Source organism: Pelobates fuscus, chromosome 2 (genome assembly GCF_036172605.1).
Source record: "Pelobates fuscus isolate aPelFus1 chromosome 2, aPelFus1.pri, whole genome shotgun sequence".
NCBI classification, from domain to species: domain Eukaryota; kingdom Metazoa; phylum Chordata; class Amphibia; order Anura; family Pelobatidae; genus Pelobates; species Pelobates fuscus.
The window spans coordinates 219,026,103-219,042,245 of NC_086318.1; positions in this window are offsets into that span (position 1 = coordinate 219,026,103).

The window sequence follows — 16,143 nt, forward strand, 5'->3', positions numbered from 1 at the left end:
GAACATATACACAAGACATGAGGAAAACATGAAAATAACATGGGCATGACTGGACAGGACTGTACATGGACCGGGTATACAAACTAAAACAAGACAAGATAAGATAGGCAAAACAAGAGGAGAAATAACTAAGTACTACATATGGAAATCATGGGGATTTAGTAACACTATATGATCATACATTGCATAAGCCTGCCAACAACGCCAATGTACCCCATATCTGGCAGGTCCTACACTGCCTAATGTATGCTAAAACATCCAAAGAAGCCATATATAACACTTACCTGCAAGAAAGGGCAGAAGCTGTGAGCAGCTGCCTGCAGGAACACTGAAACATAATGAAAGAAGGAAACAAACGGGTGTGGCAAATAAAACAAACATTTAAATGAAACCTGGAGACTGGGAATCCCAGGGATGGATTACAGGAATGAACCCGGAAATCCCAGCATAAAGAAAACCAGACATAGAATATAAAACCAAAAACCAAGAAAAACTAAACAAGAATTGTTACAAGAGTACTGGATACTAGAAGCCAAGGCCAGACATCTCCACAGAACAGAGCAGGACGTGACAGTATAGGGTTACAGGCATAACACACCTGTATGAATTCGTTTTAGGGGACAGAGACATTAAACCCAAGGCCGGTCCCCTGTACGAGCTTAGGCGGTAGAGTTTTCCGGACGTGATGGGCAATTGTTACGTAAATGCCCCTTACGACCGCAGTATAGGCACAACCCTTCCCTTCTTCTGTAAGACTTCTCAGCGTCAGAGAGTCTTGTGTTACCTAGTTGCATGGGTTCAGAATCAGATTCAGGGGCTGGCAAAGCGGGTAATCCGGTTATCATTGAACGAGGAGTGGTTCTTCCTAAAGCCCTCCTTTGTCTATCTAAATGAAGATGCCACATACCTGATATCCCAGATATCAATGTCCGACATGTATTGTCCGACATGTATTGTATAAGGTCTTCTAGGAGTTCTGGTAAATCCCTGGCTGCCACTTTATCCTGTAAGGACTCATTAAGACCCACAAAAAACAGCTGTTAGAGCACTGTTATTCCAAGTCAGCTCAGAGGCCAAGGTACGAAATTCGATAGCATAGTCGGCCACTGATCTAGATCCTTGTTTGATTTTTAACAATGCTCTGGCTGCTAGTCTCTTTCTGCCTTGAGGATTGAACACATTACGGAAAGTCCTGAGGAACAGTTCAAGATGAAAGAAAATCACATCATCATTCTCCCACAAGGGATTTATCCAAGCCAGGGCTCTGCCTTCTAATAGGTTCATAATGAACGCAATCTTGGACCTATCAGTAGGGAATGAATCAGGGGCTTCTTCAAAATGTACTCCCACCTGGTTCAAAATTCCCCTGCATAACAATGGATCCCCGGAATAACGAGGAGGGGGAGTTAGATGAATAGATGGAGTGGAATGAGTCGCAGGGGGTAGAGAGACAGCACCTTGAGAACTACTATCCTCTGCCTCTGGTTGAAGACACGCAGTTCTAGTGAGGATAGTTTGCAAGGCTTGGGCAAACTGATCCATTCTATGGTCTAACCCCTCTATTCTATTTTCATATGCTGCCATTAGTTGTCCCAGGTTTGCAGGGTTCATGGCCCTGTCATAATGTCAAGGTTAATACTCCCCAACACACAAACCAGGGAACAATAAAGGTGAACACAGGTAGACGTATTACCGGATCTTAAACTGGCCGGACTTAACGTAGGATCGAGAGATAAGAATAGTCAAACACGCCAAGGCCGGGAATACAGAGATACGGGAAAGCGAATAGACAGAGCCAAGGTCAGGGAGCCAGAAACGAGAATAACCGAATAACAAGCCGAAGTCAGAAACCAAAGAAAAGACAACTACTCAGAACGCACTCTCGGGCTATAATAAAACAACAACAGGGCAAGGAAGTGATGTCAGAAGGAGGTTAATATAGGGCAAGGTGAATACTGATAGGCAGGGACAGAATTGAGGGAGGATATAAATAGATAGTAGCAATAGGCTACTATCTCTTTAAAATTTGATGTCACGTCACCCCTGCCAGCTACCTTGTGCAACGCCCGCCAGCGATCCACACCGCCCGACAGGAGAGGACGGACGGCGGGACAGCGCGAGACACAAGGTATGACAATGGGAAGATACATGGATGGAAGGGGCAAGAGAAAAGATAATGAAAGGAGGCGAACATAGACAGGGATGGAAGAGAGTAGAAGAGAGAAGTGGAGGCAGAAGAGAAATGGTGTCTCTATGGTGGCAAAAGGGGGCCAAGGCCCACCTACATTATGCCCCCTTTGTGCCCCCCAATTCAAATGCGGTACTGACCTCTGTGAGTAGAGGCACATTGCAGCGGTAGGCTCTGCCCCCTCGTGATAAGATATGCCCTCCTTTTAAAGCTCCACCCCTATCAGGCGGCCCTCAGTGCTCCTGGGAGGCAGGCTGGGCTGAAAGGTGAGCAGACACAGGGGTGGGTGGCTACATAATCGCAAAGGAGGGGTACAGAAAAAGAGAGGAGAGGCTAAAGAGGGCACAGGAAGGGGAAGGAAAAAAGAATGGCACAAGAAGGAGCAAAAGAGGGCACAGGAGGTGAGGGGGCTAAATATGACACAGGAGGGGAGGGGCTACATAAGAGCACATAAGGGGAGGGGGCTAAAGAGGGCACAGGAAAGGGAGGGGAGGGGACAAAAGAAGAGCACAGAAGGGGATGGGTTCTACATAAGGGCTACCTATTTCACAGTTTTGGATTTTAAAGATGCCTTCTTTTGCCTACGAATTGCTGCGGAAAGCCAGTGTATCTTTGCATTCCAATGGGAAAATGCTGTAACGGGCTCGAAACGCCAGATGACTTGGACAAGACTGCCCCAAGGGTTTAAAAATTCACCTACCCTATTTGGATCAGCATTAAGTCAGAACTTACTAGATTTCAAGTCCATCCCAGGAGAATGTGTACTACTACAATACGTAGATGATTTGTTGATAGCGGCAGTTACAAGAGAGATATGTCAGCAAGCAACATATGATTTACTGCACATTCTTTGGAAGGCAGGATACAAGGTGTCCAGGAAGAAAGCCCAGTTGTGTCAGCCAACTGTCAAGCATCTGGGATTCCATATCTCTGAAGGTCAAAGGATAATGGGGCCAGAGAGAAAAGAAGCTGTATGCCAAATACCAACACCCAAGAATAGAAGACAAGTGCGAGAGTTCTTGGGGGCAGCAGGCTTCTGCAGGATATGGATTCCCAGTTATGCGATATTGGCGAAACCCCTTTATGCAGCTATAAAAGGCACAGAACACGATCCCTTCCTGTGGACTATCGAACAGCAGAATGCATTTGAGGATGTTAAGAAGGCATTGATGAGCGCCCCAGCATTAGGTCTACCTGATCATACACGTCCATTCTACTTATATGTACACGAGCAAAGAAGGATGGCTGTGGGAGTACTGACACAGTACTTGGGATCATGGCAACGACCTGTTGCATATATGTCCAAACAACTGGATGCTGTGGCCAGTGGCCTTCCACCTTGTCTAAGAGCCGTAGCTGCCGCCGCCCTGCTGGTAGCTGAAGCTGATAAGCTCACTCTGGGTCAGGAACTCTACGTGCGAGTCCCGCACGCAGTACAGACGTTGCTAGACTATAAAGGCAATCATTGGTTTAGCAATAGCCGTATGACTAAGTATCACGCTATGTTATGTGAGAACCCGAGAGTGCATCTTGAGACTGTCAATACCTTGAATCCAGCTACCCTTTTGCCACAACCTACTGAGAGTCAACATGATTGCCTGGAGGTGATGGATGAAGTGTTCTCAAGCAGATCAGACCTTCGTGATTTTCCCATCCAGAACCCCGATGTCCAATACTATACGGACGGCAGTAGTTACGTGACATATGCAGTGACAACCATAGACAAGGTGATAGAAGCTTGGCTATTGTCAAAAGGAACATCGGCACAGAAGCCAGAATTAATCGCACTCACACAAGCGTTACAATTGGCTGAAGGATTGAGGGTGAACATCTATACGGACTCAAAGTATGCGTTTTTAACCATTCATGCCCATGGAGCCTTGTATAAAGAAAGAGGACTACTGAACTCAGAGGGTAAAGAAATCAAGTACGCAGCAGAGATATTACAACTCTTGGAAGCCGTGTGGGAACCGAAAGAAGTGGGTATCATACATTGTCGAGCACATTTGAAAGGTGATGGTGATGTGGTGAAAGGAAATCGGATGGCAGATAATGCAGCCAAGCATGCCGCTGAATCGGGACAACAGGAATATGTGGAGTGTATAGCTGCTCTCATACCGACCCCTCTTTCTCAATGGACTCCAATTTATACAGCTCAAGAAGAAGAGTGGTTAAAGACTGAAGCTGGAAAATACTTGGAGAATAAGTGGTATCAGTTAGAAGATGGAAGGATAGTTATTCCAGCATCGCTAGCCGTAGAAATTGTCCAGAATTATCACATTCCGGGAGAGATAGTATGGAAGAATCTCTTAGGAAGCATTTCTACATACCAAGATTGTCCAACTTGACTCAAGCCATTGTACGAAGATGTGTGTTATGTGCCAAAAACAACGCAAGGCAAGGTCCAGTGAAACCACCGGGAGTCCAGTATATGGGAGGACTCCCTATGTCCGATCTCCAAATAGACTACACGGATCTGTACCGCGGCTGCTAAACGCAGCTAAAGCTATAACCCCCATCTATTGGAAGCAGGGAAACGTACCCCCGATATCGAGGTGGGTGGAAGAGGTGGAAACCACCAGGAAATACGAAGATATAAAGGCAAACACCCCGAAGCTCAGAGACCGTTACATCTCACGCTGGTTTCACTGGCTGAGGATAACCACATCGAACGACTTTCAACTACGCCTAGTCCAGCAGTAACCGGGGGAGACGAGAGGAAGGAGAGAGCAGCAGGGGAGACCAGAGGGGGGCGGAGGGGTGCGGCGGAGTGGAGCAGCAGCAGGGGAAGGAGCCACAAATGACCCCATACCCTTACACCAACCCCACCATCCCCCACCAAACTTGGACCAGACCCACTAACATATCACACGAGACAGGCACGGCAGCGAAACGCGACAGACAGACAGGGGAGGGACACCCCCCACTGAACACGACGGACTGGAGACACTACACACATGGTACAACCCAACACAATGACACAAGGAACACGTCCCGGCCTAGATACACAAACAACCGAGACGCAGAGAGAGATATACAAAAAGGCTGCACGCAAATACGTTACGACAACAATAAACATATTTAAAACGAAAATAATCTAAACAAACACACACACACACGCACAGACACCAGAATCTGAACCGAACTCTCTGACAAATACGGCCCATATGATTGGGGCACACACACAGACCCACATAGAACGCACACTAAGACGCTAGCCATATCAGCAGGCCAACTACATTAAATACTAGACAGCACGACCAACTGTTTACATGCAACCGGAAATATGCAGGAGCACACAAATGTGCAACGGTCTAAAATGCATAACGAAGATATACTCTTCAGTTAATAGTTTTTTAACTCGCTTCCTTTGTTATACTAGCTCAGTACAGCATGTTCTTCTTTATCGATGTCCATCTCTGCAAAGCTTATGTAAACTTAATATTTGTGAATACATGCCTACAATGACTCATACGCCTCTGCGTAGGCAATTACATGATATTCAGACGAATCCGCATTATGTTTGCCCCATGTTAACTGAAACTTTAATACGCACGCCTCTGCGTAGGCGTCTACCCGCTTAAACCGTTTTATACTTGAAACCTGCTTTTATGTTGTGATAACAATAAAAATATTTAAAACAAATAGACTACACGGTAATGCCTAAATCCAGTGGACATCTTTACCTACTAGTAGTTGTGTGTACCTACTCAGGATGGGTAGAAGCTCCTACTCGTACAGAGAAAGCAGGAGAAGTTGTTCGATTTTTGTTGCGGGAAATAATACCCCGATATGGACTACCATGTTCTATAGGATCGGATAATGGTCCAGCCTCCAGTGCCTACAACAACTGACTCATATGCTTGGTATTAAGTGGAAACTTCATACGGCATATAGGCCTCAGAGTTCTGGGAAAGTGGAAAGGATGAACAGAACTATTAAGAACCCATTGGCAAAGATGTGTCAAGAAACCCAACTTAAATGGAATGTTCTTTTGCCAATAGCTCTGTTGCGCATTCGTAGTACACCTACCAGAAGGATGGGTCTCTCACCTTTTGAAATTATGTATGGGCGTCCACCTCCCGTACTTGGTAACTTAAGGGGGGATTTAAGTCAGTTGGGAGAAGGAATTACCAGGCAGCAGGTTGTAGAGTTGAGTAAAACTATGGAGGAGGTACAGAAATGGGTACAAGATAGGTTACATGTGAATATTTATCCACCTGTCCATTCTTATCATCCAGGAGATCAAGTTTGGATAAAGGAGTGGAACAGTGTACCGTTGGGGCCAAAATGGAGGGGTCCTTATGTTGTTCTTTTGTCTACCCCAACAGCTATAAAGGTGGCCGAAGTGACTCCGTGGATTCATCACTCCAGGGTTAAATCAGCAGCAGTAGATTCTTGGCAAGTTACACCAGATCCTGAGAATCCTTGCAAGATCCGGTTGAAGCGTGCAACTCAGTCGGAGTGACGAGGAAATATTGGGACTTCTAGAGTAATCATAGAGATCAGCAAGTAGGTGTTTTGACGGCCATAATAAAGCCTGACCACCTGCCTACGTTACATAGTCAGAGTGTCTTGAAGGGATCTCTGTGAAGAAAAGTGAGGACCATTCCCTGCAGCCCTCACATCCTGGAAGCTGAGGTGTCATCGCACGGTCGAAGAGTCAGGACAAAGATGTCAGGAGTGATGTGTTTGATAATGTATATATGTGTGTTTTTAATTATTCAGGAAGGTAGAGGTACCGACACACCAGGCTGTGAGGTTTGCATTAAGACTACGAAAACAGGCAATCACATTTCCCAGACCCTTATTTGGCATTCACAATATGAGTTTAACCCCTTAAGGACCAAACTTCTGGAATAAAAGGGAATCATGACGTGTCACACACGTCGTGTGTCCTCAAGGGGTTAAAGGACATGTATCTAAGTGTAGATACTTAGGTATAGATTATAGTGTATGCCATTTAGGAGCAGGAGAACCTAAGTGTTTTAGTCCTGAGTATCAACCCCGTACAATTTGGTTGACTATTCGGAATGGAGACTCACAGGGGACCCTGATAAATAAGACCATACTAGAAACCGTACATTCTTCAGGTGTTCTGCTATTTGATGCATGTAAGGCGATATCATGTGGTAGAAAACCGTGGAATGTATGTGGTGATCTTAAATGGGAAAGAACGTATGGGTCTAATGATAAGTATATTTGCCCCAGTAGTAAGTACAAATATATGGATCCAAAATGCCCAAATAAAGATTATAATTATTGTCCGTATTGGTCCTGTGTAGGGTGGGCAACCTGGGGACAGACAGTAGATAAGGATATGATTGTCACTAATTTGCCTACCAAACCATATTGTAAGTCTATGGAGTGTAACCCAGTCCATATACTTATCAATGACCCAGAACTATTTATAGATAGATTTGGGAACTTATTTGGGTTCCAGATATATGGAACAGGTTTGGATCCGGGAACAATATTATTTATAGGGATATAGACCGATAGTGTGGCAACCCAGACTCATCAGGTCTTCCATTCCTTCTATGAGGAGATGAGTGTGGAAAATAAGATCCCTCATAACGCGAAGAACTTATTTATTGATTTAGCCAAGAGTATTGCTGGTAGTCTTAATGTAACCAACTGCTATGTGTGTGGAGGTACTAATATGGGAGACCAATGGCCATGGGAAGCAAAGGAGGTAATGTATTCCGGTTCTGAGACAGTTGAACAGTTAATATCTTCTCAAACTGATTATCAAATGAGTGTTAGAGGTAAATCTGAGTGGCGATTAAAGACCTCCATTATAGGTTATGTTTACATAGCAAGGAAATGAATAATGTTTAATACATCTGTAGGAGAAGTGACTTGTCTAGGGCAAAACGCTTATGATGATGATACAAAAGACACAACTTGGTGGTCAGCTTCAAATGTCTCAGAACCACCTAATCCGTTTGCAATTTATACCAATTTAAAGGATGTGTGGTTTGACTTATCTGCTACATCTAGTTGGAAAGCTCCAGCAAATTTGTACTGGATCTGTGGTCAGGGCCGGATTAAGAGCCCAGTGGGCCTGGTGCTGATAATTATGATGGGCCTAATTACAAAATCGTTTTGACCAAAAACACTAAAAACAGTCCTACCTCCTAAGCGTCATGTATCTGATGGAGATGGTGCTGGAGGGAAACTCATAGGATGCAACTATGAGAAAACACATACCCTTTGCTAATCTCACGCTTTCATCTTTCAAGTCAACCCATATCCCCTAACGCAGTGTCCAGTAAAGCAGGAAGTCTGTGGATGCGGTAAAAGGATGGGCCACTGACACATCACAAATCACATAACCAGAACGGCCGAAAGGGTGAACATACACAAAAAGGGTGCATGTCTGTGTCCCCATGTGTCCCAGTGTCCCCATGTCACTAGGACACTAGGGGACATTGAGAGACATGGAGACACTGGGAGACATGAGGGCACATATACTAGGGAAAACTGGGAGACCTGGGGACACTGAGACTCTTGGGGACACTGGGTGACAGACACGAGAGGACATTGGGAGACATGGGGCACTGAGACACTGTGATATAGGGGACACTAGAGACTTGATAAAGACCTAGGTACAGGTCAAAATGTTGTGGTGTCCAATAAACCTGGCTAAATCTATCACAGTGAGTGGCTGAGATTTTTTTCTTTTATACTAGGGGACACTGAGAAACTACGGGCACAGAGACATGGGACACTGAGAGACATGGGGCACTGAGAGACTCTTATACATAGGGGACATTGGAGAATTGATAAAGACCTGGGTACAGGTCGAAACGTTGCAGTGTCCAATAAACCTGCCTAAATCTATCACTGTGAGTGCCTTAGATTTTTTCTTTTATACTAGGGGACACTGAGACACTAGGAGACATGGGGACACTGGGAGACATTGGGAGACTAGGGGACTTTAGGAGACTAGGAAACACTGAGACACTAGGGACACTGGCATACTACAGACACTGAGAGACACCAGGGACACATGGGGATACTAAGATACTATGGACACTGGCTGGGAGACATGGGGACACTGGGAGTGCCCATGTTTCCTAGGTCTCAAAGTCACCCAGTGTCCCCATGTCTCCCTGTGTCCCCCAGTGTCTCCATGTCTCTCAGTGTACCCTAGTGTCTCAGTGTCCCCATGTTGCCCAGTGTCCCCTAGTGTTTGTATCCCCATGTCTCACAGTGTCCCTTAGAGTCTGTGTCCCCATGTCTCCCAGTGTCCCGATGTCACTAAGACCCTAGTGTCTTAGTGACATCGGGACACTGGGAGACATGGGGACACAGACTCTAAGGGACACTTAGAGACATGGGGCCACTGGGAGACATGGGGCCACTGAGACACTAGGGACAGTGGCTGGGAGACATGGAGACACAGACTAGGGGCCACTGGGAGACATGGGGCCACTGTGTCCCTAGTGTCTCAGGGTCCCCATGTTCCCCAGTGTCCCAATGTCTCAGCGTCCCCATGTCTCGGAGCTGCTGTCTGGACTCTCAGTGAGCAGAACGAGGCAGGGAGGGAGATGCCGTAACTTCTTATCACTGCCTCTCTCCACACAAACAGACCCCTACTGGCCGGCGTTGGTATTGCAGAACAATCTCTGTTTATACTGAGACAGACATTTGTATTGCTGGTATTACTGCAATACCGGCACTGGCTAGGCAGTCTCAAATACCTGAGAAATACTTCTGAGAAATACATGGCAACCCTAAAAAATACATGAGAAATACCTGGCAACCCTAAGAGTAGTGTGTAAAAAAAAAAAATATATATATATATTTTTTTTTTTTTAAATCAATGGGCCTATTCCATGGGCCTGGGCCTGGAGCTGCAGCTCCATCAGCCCCTATGTTAATCCGGCCCTATCTGTGGTAAGAAAGCCTATTCGGAGTTACCACAGGACTGGGAAGGGGCATGTGTATTAGGTATGCTCAAACCATCCTTCTTCTTGTTGCCAATAGAAACAGGAGAGACTTAATACATAAGTTAAAGTATATGATGTGAATCATAGAAAGATAAGGGGACCCCTAGAGATAGGTACCTGGGAAGATAATGAGTGGCCTCCCCAGCGTATTATAGATTATTATGGGCCAGCTATGTGGGCAGAGGATGGTACTTTTGGATATAGAACCCCAATATACATGCTCAACCGTATCATAAGGTTACAGGCAGTGGTTGAGATAATTACCAATGAAACATCGCAAGCGCTCAATCTCCTAGCAAAGCATAACACTAGGTTGAGGACAGCCGTCTACCAAAATAGATTAGCCTTGGATTACCTATTAAAAACCAAAGAAAAACATGTTGCCTGAGCTCTCTCCTTTATCCCTATGTATTTTTAAACAAATGGAGGTCTTTTAGTTACCTCCAATGGCCATGAGAGGATGAGCCCACCTGCCAACATCAAGGCAGACCCCCCTAGGTGGGTCCTAACTCTAACCATTCACCTTGCTTCCTTGAGCCTCTGGCAAAAATCTCTAATGAGACAGAAAGGGTTTTTTTTTTATATACACCCCTATACATTATTAACCCTTAATAGGGAACACATGGGATGGGCGGCTGCATTGCAACAAGGCTGAGTAATACAACAATTGGATACAAATGCAGAAAGAAAAGTCCTGCGCTCAACTCCCATCACTACTGGGCGGCTGAAATGACTACAGTACACATCAGCCCCAATATATAGTAAAAACCAAAGAAAAACATGTTGCCTGCGCCCAGTAGTGATGGGAGTTGAGCACAGGACTTTTCTTTCTGCATTTGGATTACCTATTGGCAGTAGAGGGAGGTGTATGTGGGAAGTTTAATCTAAGCAATTGTTGTCTTCAAATAGATGATGAAGGGCAAGCAATAGCTGAGCTTACTAGCCATATGGTTAAACTAGCACATGTGCCTACTCAAGTATGGAAAGGGTATAATCCGAGTAGTTGGTTTGGTAATTGGTATGAGCAGCTTGGAGGACTCAAGGCATTGGTAGGTGGAGTCATGCTAATCTTGATGTTGTGCCTTCTCCTGCCATGTCTGATTCCTTTGGTAGTTAGGTCTGTGCAGAACATTATAGAGAATATAGCAGAGAGAAAGGCCGCTGCACAGATAATGGCTGTTTACAGGTATGAGGCTCTAAATCAAGGAGAACATGTACAGGAAGAGGAATGCTGAGGGATTCGTATCTTTAGAGAGTCGCAAAGTCTAGTCTGGTTTATGGCAACTTGAGGTGTAAGCAAACTCTGATTAAGTGATGCATCTGGAATTATGAAATATCAGAAGCATCAAAGGGGGGAATGTGGTGGAATCTCGGTAAAAATAAATTTAGTAGGCCGAGATTGCCACGTGGTATGTGCACGTGCATATACTGATGTATCGGTCGGTTGGTTGCACGTGGCAACGATACAATCAGTAGTGTACAGAGCATGTGCAGGAATACAGGATATAGAGAATTCCCCTCCTCCATTGTGCTGGGCAAGCCATGTGGTCAAATAGGAAGTTAGTCTTTGTTCTGTTGATTGGGTAAGAGTACATATGGGAGGAGCTATATACCTACATAAGGGACCTACACTGTATGATCAGGGCTCAGACTTTGCTGTTTTTTGGTGACATTAGTCCCTCTGAGTCCCGGTCGGTGAATCGAATAAAGATCTCTTCCTTCCTGAAGAAACCTGTGTCCATCTCTCTGTGCTCGGCTTCCGTCAGTTTCTCCGGTATCAGAAACATGTATGATAAGCATTAGTAGAAAAATAAAAAAGGTGAGATGAGATTTATGTTTTGTAAACACTCCAAGTCATTTAGTCAGATTAGTGTTACCCCCCCCCCCCTCCCCTCCACACTAGGCTACTTGATGGGGGTAAATGAAAATGGGACTGAGAGAGTGTTTCTGTGTCATCTCTGTCCTCAGTTTGGCATCTGATTACTTTTTTCTTTGTAGGGTTAGCATTGTCTGCTTTAGCTCTACCTCCAAGTTTTCCAAGTTGCATGAATAGAATTTGAGCATGGGTAACAATTTCTAAAAATTAAGCAACAAATCAGATCGATGTGCAAGACTGGTGCACCCTGGGGTGCACCAGGGGGCCTTCTAAGGGGCACCGGTCCAGGAGGTGCAAGGTTCATGTGACCTACAGGAGGGGAACAGTGAACAGCTTCCTGTCAGTCCTGTTAGGGGCTGTAGAGGGGATAACAGGAGCTTAGATAGTGGACAGGGGCTGTAGGGGGGGACAGAAGCAGTGGTGGGGGCACAGGGGCAGTAGAGGTGGGCACAGGGGCTGTGGTGGGGGCACAGGGGCTGTAGAGGGAGGAGACAGAAACTGTAGTGGGGGCCAGGGGTGTACAGGGGGCACAAGGGCTGTGGAGGGGAGCAGGGGCTGTGATAAGGGCAGCCAGTTTATATTTTACACTGGTTGAATCTTACACTAGAAATGTTCCAGTTTCACTTTGTTAAAGGGACACTATAGTTACCAGAACAACTACAGCTTATTGTATTTGTTCTGGTGAGTATAATCATTCCTTTTTGTGCAGTATTTTGCAGTAAATACAGTTTTTTTTTAGAGAAACGGCAGTGTTTACATTAAAGCCTAGAGATACCTCCACTGGCCACTTCTCAGATGGCTGGTAGAGGTGCTTCCTCTGGCAGTGCTGCACAGAGTGCAGCACTGCCATTCACTGTCTCCACCCTCTGCATGGAAACACTGAACTTTTTTCATAGAGATGCATTGATTCAATTTATCTATATGAGGAGATGCTGATTGGTCAAGGCTGTGTTGACTATGCCCCTGATCTGCCTCCTTGACAGTCTTAGGCAATCCAATGCTTTCTTATGTGAAATCATTGTGATGGGTTTTGAGTAACACTTCTGATGATGTCAGCTAAGCAGGCAGATCAGGGGCAGAGCCAGCAGCAGCAGGCTGGAGTAAAAGTAAGATTATACTATATTTAAGAGGCAAGGGGGGAATAGATGCTGTTTTTAACACTATAGGGTCAGGAATACATGTTTAAATATAGCCCTACTGTGCTAGGAGGTATTTGGCGATTTTCTGCAGTACACTTACCTATACCAGACATTATTATATGTATTCAGTGAATTGGCATAGATAAAATTGTCCAATTCAGGGTTATACAACATACTGGGTAGTGTTTGCACTCAATTACTCGGTGGTGCTGGTATTTAAGAGGTATCCCTCTACTATAACCTCCAAAAATGTGAAAACCAAAATATAAATAAATAAAATACCGCACTCTCAATATAGTATCCAAAAATGAAAAAGGTAGAAGTAATATAGTAATGCCAAAAAAATAATTTAATAAGATATATATGCAATCAAAAATTGATATCTATTCATACAAAAACTGATACTATTTCTACATTTACTTATTGGTTGATGTCTATACAGAGATCGGATTTATAGAATGATTCTTAAATGTGTACATATATGAATTTAGAGGCAGGTTCTGCTATATGCTTGTTACTTTAACCCTATGAATTTCAAAGGATTGATTGTATAGTCTGTCCTTTATGCTTTGATTGTGTATATATATGAATTTTGAGATATATTCTGGATTAGCAAAGGCACATGGGTATATACATGTATTCTGAGGCAGGTTCTGCTCCATTCAAGTAATTTCTAATTTGATACATTTCGTAGGACTGACTACTAGTACACATTGTTTTGTATAATGGTTGGAGCATCAAACAGATGAATTTTCAAATTTTGGTTGAGATCATCAAACTTTTTTTGTATGAATAGATATAAATTTTTGATTGCATATATATCTTATTAAATTATTTTTTTGGCATTACTATATTACTTCTACCTTTTTCATTTTTGGATACTATATTGAGAGTGCGGTATTTTATTTATTTATATTTTGCAATTCAGGGTTATAACTGAAGACATAGGTGCATTCATAACTATGAGTAGGTATATGAATATGCATATTGGGAGCCTGTTTTGGGAGTCTGTGCATATACCAGCACATTGGGTACTCATGAGTTGGTGTGTGAGTATCTCCCTAAACCTGGGTCTCTTGAAGGTCTATTTGCATTTGTAGTTCTATTTTGTCAAAGGATGTGAGTGACTCTGAGTTATAACTCGATTAGAAAAATGATAAGTAACCCCCACCCCTATCCTGCTGGTAAAACAGCCCAGAGACAACTCCAGCCAACAAGCATGGAGATAGCCATGAACCCAAAGTAGAAAACAGCACTCACAGCGCACACAGCCTGAACACACCAAACAACTTGACTGCTGACCAACCCATCCCATTGCCCAATAACTCACATGAGACCTATGTATTGTTGGGTAAAGGCAACAGCCACAGCTTTATTTTAATTTAAACACCAAAATCCAGCCAACAAATCATGCTTCCCTACCAGACAGCCAAAAGAGCTGCACCAGGAGTCCGGCGCCGCTCTCAGCAGGCTGCGACTCCCCAAGGTGCCTCGCCATTTTCTTCAACTGTACTGCACTGGCCAGGACTCCCGCCACCATGATGGTGACCTATCCCTTACCTAGACACCATTGCGCTTTCTGCCGATAGCGCAGCCTCAATACCCGCCTGCAGGCCCGTATTTAATATGTCTAAACCAATTAAATTCAAGCGAACCCCATCGTTACGTATCAAGTTGCCATTGTTGCCTTGTAACTCCACATGCCTAACCACGAAACTCCCTAAGCGGCGAACAAATCTGGATACAGTTACATTAAGCTTGTGCAGGCCTCTCTCAATACCTTGCGCGTGCGGCAACCTGTTCCAACATGGCTAGGCACTATCTCTGACCAAATTAATGACAGGTCCGGGAACAGGGCATCGCAGCCCGCCAAATCCTGTCGAATCGCATGTATTAAGTCAATGGTTCTCGTCCGCCCTAAATCATTGCCCCCTGCATAAATAACTAAGGTAACTGTATTGGTAACAAATCTACACAGCGCCACACATTCTGGATAAAGCTGCAGCCATGATACCCCTGCACCTAACCCGTGCTACCTCAAACGAAAAGCCCATATTTCCTCTATATTGGTGCTCCTCAGCTTGTCACTCAGCCTAATAAATATATGATTGACACAGGATCCAGACATAACGAGGGCTGGGACCTACAAAACAACAATTATAACAAGTGAGAACAAATGTAAGATCGATAGCACCCAGATTCCCATCTACCCAAGTGCCTGATATCCGCAGCAGTATACCCCAGCAGACTCACCTGCATAGCAGCCCCAATTCAAAAAGAGTGAGATTAATATTCCCGGGCATCCACCCCACACTCCACCAGTGAACCATTCAGCATCAATGTAAACTTGTAGCGTGTTAACGGAGACCCATCCAGGTGAACTAACAGGGAACCCGGCGCCCCAGGCCGGACCTCTAAATAACTGGTAAACAGATGAACTGGACAAAACTCACCTCCTGTAGCACCAATCCAGACCCATGCACCACTACCTACCTGATCGGTTTTTGATAGACGAATCTGAAGATCCACTGCCCTGTCCGACCAACGCACGTCTGCCAAAAGAAGAAGGGAGATCGATTGCAAATTTTGTTCTATCAACTCACCCACCCAAAAAGCCGCGAAGAAACAAAATACATAAGCTACGCGAAACAACAACACTTCATATTTGGAGAAACAAACTGTCCGAAGGGACGCTAACACCCTCTGAAGCAACTCAAACGTTATCGGATGCCTCCTATCGTCCCCTCTCCTAAGCCGCCAATCCCGCAAAACCCATTGAATCGAAAATTCCTTTGTAACGTCTCTCCACCCCATAAACCTAAACAAAAAGGACAATGCTGACACTGCTTTTTCTGCTGCTGAGCAGGACTTACCCTGTTGGAGCATACCTTCCAAGAAAACCAACGTTCTTTCAAAACAACCGGACTCCGATGCTACACCTCCCTTTCTCGGAGTCCTTCCGACAGCCATTGCCTCCATATG